We start from the raw sequence: 13016 nt of genomic DNA on the forward strand, positions 1-13016 counted from the left end.
AGTTTTCCACTCTTGCTTTCAACAGATAAGAACACAGAATCCTCTCTCACTCCTTTTGCTTTTGCTAGTCCCATGTATGCACATCTGTGATCCCCTGCTTCTCCATTAGCACCAGCATCTCTCTCTAAATGAATCTCCTTGGCTATTTTTTTTCTATTTGCCAAAGCAACTTTTGACAATTCCAAAGTGGTATGGCAGATATATAGAACCGGTTGCAGTGCTTGTGGCAATGATGTATTTCCTGGAGGAATCGATGATGGTGTTGTTGTGACACTTGATTCTTAAGTTTTCATCTCTGTCTTGGACTTCTTGAGTGCATTTGGGTAAGTTACTTACAGAATCATCTTGCAAAATGCTGTGTCCCCTGATCCCAATCCAGAAAAAATACTTTGTATTCAGATGAAAAAGTTAAGCATGTGTTGAAGTACTCTGCTAGATATGGGCTGCTTTGCTCAATAACTTTCAAAATCAAGGCTTTATTCTTCATCTTTGTTAGTTTTCCTTATGGAACTGGAGGTCTGCCTTTTCAATCAACTCTTTTGTCATGTTTGTCTAGGGCCCTTAAGGGACAGCTATCTTACAATCTCAAATTGAAATAAGAAAAATAAGAGAAAGTAGGCATGGTGCCTACACATGAAAGAGAAACAGATACACATAAGCAGTGAGCCACAGGTTAACATGTTCCCACCTACAGACAAGATGAAGAGGTCCATGTGGGATAAGCATTCATTTCCTCTCTGCAAATTTGTGTGACACTGAAAATTTCATGAACTTTCCAGACAAAAACTCTTCAAAAAAATTCCATAATGTTTCAATGAAATGAATCTGCAAGAAAATTGGAGAAGGTATATATTGTGACAGATAGCTGGCTAAGCCAGAGCTCTGCCACTACAACCTGGCTGAAAAGGCCAATTACAGGTGAGCAAGCCCAGGCCTGAAGGGCTAATTGGAAGCAGCTCTGGGCCTCATTAGCCAGAGAGCTATGTAAGGCAGCCAGAGGGGAAGTGGAGAGGGAGGAGCCAGAGCATGGCTGAGTTTGTGGGGCCCCAGCTGGAGGAGAAAGTGGCTGAGTAAGCAGATGGTGAGAAATTGGCACAAGCAATAAAAAGACATGGGTGATTGCAAAGAAAGGGTCTCCTGGTGATTTGTGGCTGAAGAAGAGGTCCCAGGACAAGGGGCCTGGGCAAAGACCTTGCCACAATATATAGTAATTTGCAGCTGGAGAAAGTGTAAAGAAACAGGAAGGCTATGTCTACACTCCTGGCTTTTGCCAGCAGAGTGTATGCAAATGAAGCACTGATTACCATTTTGCCACACTTCATTTTTGTAATCTATTCAAGCCTTTTTTGTGCAAAAACAAGCAATGTGGACGTTACCTTTTACCCCAAATCCCCTTTTTGCACAAGATCCTTATGCTTCTTCCAGAAAGGGATAAGGATCTTGCACAAAAAGGGATTTTTGTGCAAAAAGGAAAAGTCCACACTGCATGCTTTTGGACAAAAACCTGTTGCGCAAAAACAGTTCGAATAGATTATGCAAATGAAGTACAACAAAATGCTAATCACTGCTTCATTTGCATACTTTCTGCAGGCAAATGCCAGCAGTGTAGACAAAGCTGAAGAGTGTATAATGGGGACAGGGAAAAAAATTGAATCCATAAAGCATTAGTCATGAATTCAATAGATTATGGTCCTAACACAAGAATGAGCTCTAATAACATCAGCTCTTTTGTAACATGCAAAGGAAAGTGCACATAAACTAATAAATGTTATTTTCCATCCATTCTCCCATAGTGTGTGTAATAATTAACTTCTGTGACTGAACTGTGCAAACTCACAATCCTAACTTTTGGAGTTGTGATCAGACAGCTTATTACATGGGAAACTCGAGGATTTGTGTTTACGACTTATATGTATAATAATTATCCAACAGAAAGTGATAATGGCAGGATTTTCAGCAGGGAAAGTATTTAGGAAATCTTTTAATTACAAAGCACATTTTTATAAGAAGATTGACCCAATTTTCTAATGAGCAACATTTCCCCAAGATGAAGAGGAAAACAGACATTTTGAAAAAAATAGCTCAGTTAGAGGAATAAAACAAAGTGGGAGAAAAAGACCATTCTGTTGATCCATACTTTATTGCTGTTCTCCTAGTTTATATAATATGAGTTAAAGACACCGGCATATGGACAGCAAACAACATGCCTATTAAAAATACATCAAAGAGCTCTGGAGGTAATATTTAATCTTTACCTAAAGATACAAATCATTTTTTAAAATGTTCCTCTCTTTAGTCTCTTTGGGTATGTCTACACTGCATTCCTCTTTCGAGAGAGGAATGCAAATGCAGGTGAACAAAATTGCAAATGAAGCCTGGATTTGAATTTCCCATGCTTCATTTGCATAATTGCGTCGGGGCGCTATTTCGAAATACCCTATTTCAAAAAAAGAAACACTGTTTAGGCGCGGTTATTTCAAAAGAAAACCCTTCTTTCAAATTACCCTTACTCCTTATAAAATGAGGTTTAAAGGTAATTTCGAAAGAAGGGTTTTCTTTCTAAATAATAGCGTCTAGACATCATTTCTTTTTTCAAAGTGGTGTATTTCAAAATAGCGCCCGGACGTGATTATGCAAATGAAGCATGGGAAATTCAAATCCGTGCTTCATTTGCAATTTCGTTCACCTGCATTTGCATTCCTTTCTCGAAAGAGGAATGCAGTATAGACATACCCTTAAAGATTAATCAAAAGGGAAGTTGATAACTTGGAAATGTTTACATATTGTCTTATTCAACAGTAAAGTATTCAGTTTCAAAGTCAGTAGGAGATTTCAGCTGTATAAAAATCAAGAGACATATATCTAGTCAAGAGAATGGCAAAACTCCTATTAACATCAATAAGAAGAAAAAAACCTGGACAAATTACAATTATAAAACCGTATAAAGGAAGGCTGATGGGGTAAGTAGGCAATAAGCCAATGTTATGTTATTGTGGCCCTTTGAATAGTCAATGACTGAGTAGAAAGGTGAAAAGTACAAACAAGCATTATTTTAGTTGAGGTGGGAAAGAATGAAAATGGCAAAGATCTATAGGTATAGCTGGCTACTGCAGCTTTCATTGACTTTGTCAGGAATTGTGGCTGTTCAGCCATACTGAATATTAGCTTAGTGGATGGTGAGGATCAGCACACAAGAAATTTTATTGTCTTCAACATTCCAAGGCCTTAAATGAAGTCTTGAGGTACAGGATATAAAAAAGTATCAACTTCTATTTGCCAGTGTCCCAAAATAGAAATGCATCACTTTAAAACAAACTTGTAATGTTCAAGTAGCTTGTTTAAAGACTTCTGTTTTGCCCCTTCCTCTTAGAATCATAAAGAATACTAGAACTAGAAGGGACCTCGAGAGGTCATGAAGTCCAGTCCCCTGCTCACAGCAGGACCAAGCACCCTCTAGATCAGTGGTTCCCAAATTTTTTGGCATCATGCCCCCTTTTTGATTGTTGAGAAACCCTCCCACCTCTCCCCCCCCCCAAAAAAAAATAGCAGCAAAACTTGTTGAGCAAAAAAAAAGAAAAAAAAAGGAACTTACCAGGCCTATAAAATAATTGCAGCCCCTTTAATTCCCAGAAACCAATGTTAAAAAAAGGTGCTGGTACTCCAGGGGAAAAAAAGGCATTGCCCTTTTAAGGCAGCCATTTAGAAGTCTGCCCAGGATGCTCCATCCTTCCCCCGACCCACCCAGCCTGCATGGATCGGGCTCTTTCTTAACGGGGGTTATTGACTGGGGGGGCTGGGTTGCCTTCTGCCCCTCCTGGAATTTTTTCACACACCCCAGGGAGGCATGCCCCCCAGTTTAGGAACCTATGCTCTAGTCTAGATCATCCTTGATAGATCAGTTAATTCACCTCCTTGCCCCAACACCACTGGATCTGAAGTTCCATGCAGGCTGCCCTACTTTAAATCTTATCTAAAGATAGCACATTCAATATTTGTTACAAACAAATGATCTCTGCATAGAGTGAATAATTCATTTCTCTTAATGTCAGCCATTTCCTCTGAGGCTATTGACATTTTATCAACTGATTAACACATTGCTTGCACTATTAGTCTGATCATGCAAACCTACACTCAGGTGACAAGTCCTATTCAAGCTCATTAGCTTATTCACAGGAGTAAGAGTCACTCATCTAAGGGAAGGTTTTCAAGACTGAGGCAAATATCTGCAAGTAAAATTCTTTGTAGATAAAGATTAGGACAAAGGAACAGCAAACTTTTAAGCACACAAGCAGCTCCTTGATTTCAATGTTGCTAATTGATTAAAGTCTGCAGCATGGGGCCCTGAATTTGTCACAGCTAGATTCCCAATTCCAAACACCTTTCTTCAGTGTTTAGGTTTGTCAGTATTAAAAATATTACTTTCGCTAATCTATAGATAGAGTTTATTTCCCTTAATTAATATCCTGGTCTGATGACAACGCAGCATGCTGTTCATATGGTCAGTTTTGACAATAAATGAGGTACTAATTCATTTCCTGTTGGTGGTATTGATGCAGGTGACACTCTTACCATTACTATTTCATCAGGCTGTCTGAAGGCTGACTTTCCCCCTCACCCCCATATTTATTCAGATATTTATTCAGATTTGTTACTTGATATTCTTGTCTTGGTAGCTGTGAGTTGAGAAAACAGAGACTAGGAAGGTCTGATTCAAAATAGGAATTCCCTAAACAATTAAATGTACATTTTTATTGAAAAGAGAGAAAAATATTTTTTAATCTTTTTGTATAAACATATTCAGTAATTTTTGTCTCTTTGTAACAAGAACAAAACAAAAGGATTTTAAAACAACAAAGGCCCTGTAGCACCTTCGAGACTAACAATAATATATAAATAGTATCATGAAATTTCATATGCACAATCCACTTCTTCAGATACCAAATATGGAGCAAGGGACCCAGAGTTTGAAATATAAAGCAGAAAAAGAGGGGATGGGGAGGAGAAAAAAAAAGGAAAAGCCCAGCCCGTCAATTAAAATGTCCATGTGCTAAATGAGACTAATAGAATAGGCTGTAAGTGCCCGATACTTAGCTTTTGATGCTTCAGAGAGGTAGCCAAATTAGCCTTTAACAGGGAAAACTTAAAAAACAGCAAATAGTCTAGTAGCACCTTAAAGACTAACAAAACATGTAGATGGTATCATGAGCTTTCGTGGGCAGAGCCCACTTCTGTCATCTGAAAGAAACATCTTTAAGGTGCTACTAGACTATTTGTTGTTTTTTAAGTTTTTTAGCTTTTGATGTCATTTGGATGTTGAATATAATGACCCATCCAGTTCATGTCTTTGGTCATGCCCTACAAGGTAGTATCAAATTTGTATGTGAAGTCTAGTTCTGCAGATGTCTGGCTTTGAAAGCTCTCTGGCCCACTACTTTCCTGTCCTGTTCTTTCTTTTTAATTTCAATGGCAGTGTAAAACAAATAACAAATAAAATGTCTCTGCTAGAAAATGAACACATTTGACAAGCTGACATCTCATTTACCTTCTCATTTGGAAGGTAAAACCCTGAGATTCACTTTGGGTCTAATCTATTTCCCCTTGAAATCAATATTAAAACTCTCACTGGCTTCATTGGATCAGGCCTTTTGTCACCAGCCCATTCTTAGACTGAACACCTGATGTTGGGTATTGAGCAAGTCAGACACTCCAACCTTCATTCTACAAGGACATGAGGAATCGGATGGAAATGGGACCAAAATTTGGTATGGAGAGAAGAAAACCATGAATGATGATGACCAAAATGCATTGAAAAGAGAAAATGAGTGCAATAAGCTGTCATCTGAATCCCAATGAAGGAAATGAGAATCTTTCTGTTGTATTTAATGGGCTTTGAATCAAGCCTAGTGAGAGGAGAGAAGGAAAAAAGTCACTAGTAGAAAAGGACTTAATGCACAAATACCAACCAATGCAGTTTAAATTTTAGAAAAAATGGTGTAAGGGGGAAAATAGACACTGACTGGATTTATTAATGCTAGGGAATTTTATCAGAATACTTTCAACCAGTTCATTTGCTATAGTGGTAGTTCTAAAGGAATCATTGTGTAAACAAGGATCCAACAGCTTCAGACATTTTTGCCACCATGTCAATTAAGCTGATACATCTAACCAATGTAGTTCCAGTAGGAAATCTTTTTCTCTAATTCCCTAAGGTCAACAAACACATAGAATTTGAAATGAAATTGCATTAGGATATAGATAAAAATGTAGAACAAGAAACAAATGAAGGAATGAGAAATGCCAAAACAAGAGAGATATGGGAAGATGTTTAATAATATTTATAGAAAATGCATCTGATATTATATTTTGAATTTGTTTTACTGGTAGCTTCACTACGTCTAGCAATTTTAAAAAAAAATCTGAAGATGGTTAGATGTTGGGGTTCATCCATTTTTTTGGTTAAATATAAAATCTTTTTTTTTTACCTGCAGTAGCAAGAACAGCTTCTTGGAACCAGCTCACTATCATTGCTATCAGTCACCCTTTATTTTATGAAAGAAGAAACAATATGAAATTTCTGTACAAAGTTATTTAATATACAGTTTTCTTACATCTTGTATACATCTGAATCTTTACAGGCGGCAGTCATTAAACATTTCCACTGTAAAACAATAAATCAGTTACTTTGTACCCCCTCATAGACTGCACCATTAGATGTGCCCATGTTCATCATGGGGGATGTAGCCTACACTCTGCTTCCCTGGTTTATGAAGGCCTACACTAGACACCTTTACCAAATCAAGGAACATTTCAACAGCAGGCTCAGCAGGGCCCACATTGTTGTGGAGGGCACCTCTTCACTTGCTTGGACCTTGGTGAGCGTAACATTCCCCAGGTGGTGGCAGCCTATTATATCCTCCATAATATTTGTGAAAACAAGGGGGAGACATTCTTGCCAGGGTTGGGGTCAGAGGCTGAGCAGCTCACAGGGGCCTTTCAGCTGCCATCTGGCAGGTCCATCAGGGGCCTGTGCGCATCCAAGAGGCTCTAAGGGAGAGTTTCAGACAAGGACACCTGTGAGACTCTCTCCCAAGCCTCCCCACAAGGAGCCTCTGCAGTGCCCCAGTGTGCCTTTGCTCCCCCGCCCTGCCCTCCTCAGCCCTCCTTGTTCCCTTCTTTCCCCCCTCCCTTGCTGATAAAATAAACAAGACCTTTTCTGTTGAATAAATGAACTATCTGGTTTTTATTTGGAGAATGAAGAACTGGGGAGGGACTGGGAAAAGAAACAGGGAGGGGGCAGGAGGCAGAAGGAGGGGAAGGAAAAGGGAGGTGGGACTCAGGGATGGGGCGTGGACTGATGCCTGCCTCAGGTGGTCCCACTGCCTCGTGTGCAGGGCTCTCAGCGGCCATGGGGAATAAGGGGGTGAAACCAGAGGGGCAGGGACAGAGGCAGGGATAGTAGCAGGAGCAGCAGCAGGTGTGTGTGGGGGGACTTGGGAAGGAATGGGTACATGAGGGGCAGCTGCTGCACTGCTCAATCGTGGTAACCAATTGGTTGACGGCAGTGCTCTGTGCCGCGCACATGCTCTGGGCCTCCTGGAACAGCTCCTGCCAGGTGGTGTGGTGCAGCTCCCAGTCAGCACAGTGCTTCTCCAGGTCTGTGTCCAATCTATGGTCCCGTTGTTCCAGAGATAGCCGTAGGAAGGGAGGCAGGCTATGTATTCCTTCTCACGGTCCTTGAGGGGTTTGTGACACCTACAGGTTTCATGGTGTCAGGAGTCTGGTGTGGGAGATGTAGCTCATGCCCCACTTGCAGCTGGTTCAGCTGTGAGAAATAAAGAAGGGCAGTCGTCCCAGGAGACACTGTGCATGAAGCCTAGCTCTCATCTCTGATCCGACACTGTAAGGTCTAGGATCAGGTGAAAGTGATGTGCTTCGAGTAAGGCCATCTGATGCCTAGAGAGTGGGTTCTTTCCTGCAGGGGCACATATATCCCAGGGTCTCTTCACCACCCTAACATCCCAGAGATAAGCAGGCATGGGAAGGTGCTGGCCAGGCCAGGAGCCTGCAGGCAGGAGGGGGGCAATGGGATGGCTCATCTTCCTCACATGCCAGTCTAGGTCTGGCAGTGGCAGTGTCCCACAGGGAGAGGACTCTATTTCTGCTCACTGGAGGAGAGGGTGGACGGTGTTGGGGGAGGTGTGTATGAGCAGCAGATGCTGCTTACCAGAGAGGTTATTACTGGGGTCTCCTCCTCCTCCTCCCCCATATGGCAGGTTCCCCTGGCAGGGGCTCAGTATCCTCTACCTTGCTGCACTTGCCCGGGAATGGATGTCCAGGCTGGTCTCCTCATCTTCCTCCTCCTCCTCCTGCACCCCCTCCTCCTTGTCCTCAGCTACACCCTCTGGGTGGTTGATGACAGGCGTTTCCAGCCCATAGTCCAAAGGAAGGAGGAGACAAGACTGACCCCTCTCCCAAGATGCAGTGGAGCTGGTCAAAATAGGGGCAGGAATGGAGTGCTACACCTGAGTAGAAGCTGAACTCCTTGGCCTTTGTGTAGGCCTGCCTCAGTTCTTTGATCTTCATGCGCACCTCTTCTGGCTTGTGCAGGTGGCCCTTTTGGGCCAGGCTGCCAGCCATCTATCCATAGATGTTGGTATTCTTGCACCTGCTGTGGAGATCCTGGAGGTTTGCCTCCTCCCCCGAGATCCCAATGCAGAGCTCATGATGTGCCACAAACTGTTTCCCCTCTAGTTGCACCTTTAAGGGCTGCAGGGGAAGGGGAACTATAGCATTTTGATTAGTGTGGATAGAATGGCCACCAGGGCAGCTGTGAGAAGCCCTGGAGGCCAATTATTTGGAAATAACCACGGCTGCCTCTTCTGCACACAACCTATTTCGAAATAACTATTTCAAAATAGGCAATATTCCTTGCAAAATGAGGGTTACAGATTTTGGAATAAGAAACCTATTATCTTGACATTATTCACTCACCTTGTTATTTTGAAATTACTCTGCAATGTAGACATGCCCAGTGAGTCCAAAGCAGTAAAATGGCTGCCACTGCATTATATCCATCTGCTTATGGAAAGTGGGCTGCCCTATAATGAGAATGGTTGCCACATCTCACTGGTTTTGGTGAGATTAAACCCAATCACAGAAATAAATGGCTAACACTCAACAGTTTGGAAAGAGCAAGACGGGATACTCTGAGGGGCAGAGGGTCTGTGAGGAGTAGCATAGATAATGTAAAAGGATCATGGGGAGTCTTAATGGGAGCAGGATATGAGCAGAAATGGGAGACAGATTTAGCAGTTACTGGGAAATGCAGAGGAGGCTGAGGGGGTGCAGAGGGTAACAGTGAGAATAGGATATGAAAGCAGGATCAAGTCAGCTCCTTCAACCCAGGGATAGTAAAGGGCAAGGGACATCCCTTTTGCCCAGCTGGCAGACTGGATACATTTTAGCATCTTTATGTATGGTCAAGGCTCATACATAAAAAAATTATGATTTTGTAAACCAAACAAGTGATTTGTAAATGAATGGTGTTGCCAGTGCCACTCCAGGTGTTTTTCTTGCTTCCGATGACTGACTCAATTGCACCAGCCAATTCCAGGCATATTCACTAAGCAATATTCATTTAAGAAATAGAAGAAAATATAAACCCAAATAAAAGTTAAGCACATTAAGTTTGAACTTGTCCCTCCCCACACACACTTCTTGGACAAAATAACTCTCTCAGTTAATGGCTGATTATTCAACAGGACTAGAAATCTTTCATTTTGCCAATTCCTGGGTCCAGTTTTGTTGACAGGCCCTCAAGTGTTAATCTCTCTCTCTCTCTCTGTGTCTCTTGTGGTAATTTATATATTGTGTCCTATGTCTAGCTACACTTTCTTATTCAGGTACCAAAACATCTCATGATTATGTTAAACTATAGGTCCTCTTCTAACATGATTATCCTGGTACAATTACCAGTGGGAGACTATTTCATTCACATAATCACATTCCTATCAATCTATAATCTCCATTGTACCCTATATTCTCATTTACCTAATGTCTAATGTAGGCCAGTATCCCTTGATATTCAGCCATTCAATTTCTTTCTAAGTAGATGATAGCATACTCAGAATTTCAAAGGGACTGTCTTTCCACTTCAAAGTCTGCCTTCTGAAGTTGTCTGAAGTTTGAGGTTTCTGAAAGGATTTTTTTTCCTCCTCCCATCTTCCAGTGTAAGTTTTGAGTAAACACCTTTAGAATGCTAGTTCAGTTAGTTTTCTAATAAATCCTTCCAGACAAAGTAAAGAAGGGTAGGCTGGAGACCTTTCTGTTTCTCAGGAGCTTTTTCAGATGCCAATTATTTTTCTCACTGGACATGGCTTCTGGCTTTGCTTACAGTATTGTAGGCCAGCCAGATATTTTACAGACACAGCCCCCGAATACAACCCCCAAGATACTGTTTTACACATAGCAAATACATTTCCAAATTAGATAACAATTCAGACCATCACAATAACAATTAGCAAATAAATCTATGCAAAAATAAAAATAAATGTAGAAAGTTCAGATTTTAAACTTATGCACATGAGAGGTTTATACAGCAGTCAGTCAGAAGTGATATAGAAAAAAGATTAACACAAAACAGACAGCAGCTTTTCCCCCCTCTGTGTAGACTGCAATTACAATAATCCCTGAGGGGCCCTTAATTACAGAACTCTGGTCTGACACAGCCCCCAAATCAGATTTGGTGGGCATGCTGTTAAAGTGCTTTTTTTCCCCTTTTTTCTTTCAGTCATCTTGTGTGGAGGTCGCTTGCTGAGACTTGGAAAAGGATTGTTGATGAGTATTTTTATTAAGTAGCTTAGATGAAGATTTTTTTAAATCTGGTAATGCCTCTAGTATTACCAAACTGCTTTGTCCTTGACAGTCCTGAGTTTGACAGCTTCTTAAGAGCAGGAATAGGAATAATGCAGGGCATACATTATGGAATACAATGGGTCAGAGCTGTCCATTCTGTAATTGTACTCAATTAAGATAACTAGGGATTGATTGGACCACTATCTGCAAAATTATGAAACAAGAGATTGGGTATGATCTGGTAAGATCAATTTTCAAGTCATGTTTCATCTTCTCCTAGAAATTCCTCTGAACCACATTGTACTCTGATATTTCTTTTTCTATTGTATAAAGAAATCTTTCACAAGTTGAAACTCCTGCTAGGTCAGCATACAGGCTCTGAATTATTATATTGTTTCAGCCTAGGTTACAAGTGTGACTGACCCAGGCAGGTCTGCACTAGAGGCGGAGCAGGAAGCGCCCCCCCCAGACCGCCGGGCGGGTCGACAGGCAACCCCGGGAGCGGGGGAGAACGGACCCGGGGGGACACCCAGCCGGGGAAGGGGCGGCCGGCCCCGCGCCGGGGAAGGAGGGGCCGGGAGCGGCCGCGGCCGAGGGGCGGGGAGCCCAAGCGGCGCGCCACTCAAACCGCGCGGCGAAGATCCAGCGCCGGGGCATTACGCCCCGGCCGTGACGTCAGGGAGCGTCGGGACGCCCAGGGGCCGGAACTGACGCCCCCGGCGTCCCCGCCCGGGCCACTTGAAAAGCGGCCGGGCAGAACGGACAGAGGCGGCACTTTGAGGAGCGGCCGCCGACCCAGCTGCCAGGGGGAGACCTCCCCGCGTTGGAAGAGATGAGCTACCGAACCCAAACCCACACGACGGCAGCGGGACGAGATCGACGCTTCGGGTGGGGTAAGCGACCTCGCGGGACCCTCTGACGGGGCGGAGGGTAGCGAGGAGTGGAAGGAGCCCGGGGCGGGGTCCTTCTGGCGCCCGTGGACAGGTGTGTTACGGGGATAGACCCCACCTGTCGTGGGAGGAACGTCCCCATTGTTCCCCCACTTAGGGCCCTGGGCTGGGACCCAGTGGAGAGGGCAGGCCCGGGTCCCCCACACCCCCCTCCCTGCCTCGAAACCCCAACCCACGTACCCCCCGCAGGGGGTGGACAACACAAGGTACAGCAGAGGGCGGAAAGGGGGACTTAAGGCCCCAAGGGGCCAAGGCCCTTACCCTCCTTTCGCCCCGGCGAGGACCTTGCCTACTGACAGGCCGCCGGGGGTGACTCCATCCCCTCGCCCATAGCACCCGGACAGACGAGTACCCCGGGGCTGCCAGAGAGGAGTCGGGACAACGAGTCCGCGGATCCCCGGCCCGGACTCGCAGCCGGGTGATCGCACTCGAACTGCAGGCCCCTTTCCGGGGGACCCGAGATGGCGGGTCCGCCGAACCCCCCTGCCCGGGTGGGAGGGGGTGTTTGCACCCACGCGAGCCGTCACAACAAGCATAATCTCATTGCATGAGATGGGGATGAAGTTATAATGTTGAAACTAACAAACAGTTGTGTAGGAAGATTAATTGCTCATTTCAGGACAAAAATTATTCCAGACAGGGCTGCTACAGGTGGGACCCAGTGATTTAAAAGCACCTGGGGATCCAGGCTGCCACCTTTTGCTACTGTGGCAGCAGCAATGGCCAGCACCCCAGGTCCTTTAAATTGCTGCCAGATCCCTATGTGGTGTGATCCGTGTGGAACTGAGGGCTGGTTAGGAGGGGCTAGGCCCTAGCCCCGCCCCTTTCACTGAAGACCCTGATCCATCATGGGAGGCTCAGTGCCAAGCCCCCTCACAAATTGTCCAGGTCATGGTGAAGTATGTCACCAGCCCTGATTTCAGACCAAAGTAATTAAAACTGCTCAGTGGTAAACTTGTCATGAGGTTTGAGGCATGAGCCTATTATGATTAAATCTCTTTTCTACTCACCCTGCAGTTACCCAATTTCTAACATTTTATGTAGATTTTTACACTACACCTTTCCAGTTCTGTATAGTCTTATTAATTTCATGTGCTATTTTAATATCATGCATGACAATTTTCTAGAGGAAAATATTTTTCCAGACATTCTTTAAGGTAGCAGCTCAATATCTACTCCAGAAACAATGCTTTTCACAATGAATATTTAATT

At 43.7% G+C, this 13016-nt stretch overlaps 1 long non-coding RNA gene across 1 annotated transcript in view; it reads left to right on the forward strand.

Moving 5' to 3' along the window:
* Positions 1-11552: 11552 nt before the first annotated feature.
* The window catches only part of LOC142826773 (uncharacterized), a 91509-nt gene continuing 90045 nt past the window's right edge, over positions 11553-13016 (forward strand). The window contains exon 1 of the long non-coding RNA XR_012901008.1: positions 11553-11747. This is a non-coding gene — a long non-coding RNA (uncharacterized LOC142826773). The remainder of the gene's footprint in view (positions 11748-13016) is intronic.

This window comes from Pelodiscus sinensis, chromosome 2, assembly GCF_049634645.1.
Source record: "Pelodiscus sinensis isolate JC-2024 chromosome 2, ASM4963464v1, whole genome shotgun sequence".
NCBI classification, from domain to species: domain Eukaryota; kingdom Metazoa; phylum Chordata; order Testudines; family Trionychidae; genus Pelodiscus; species Pelodiscus sinensis.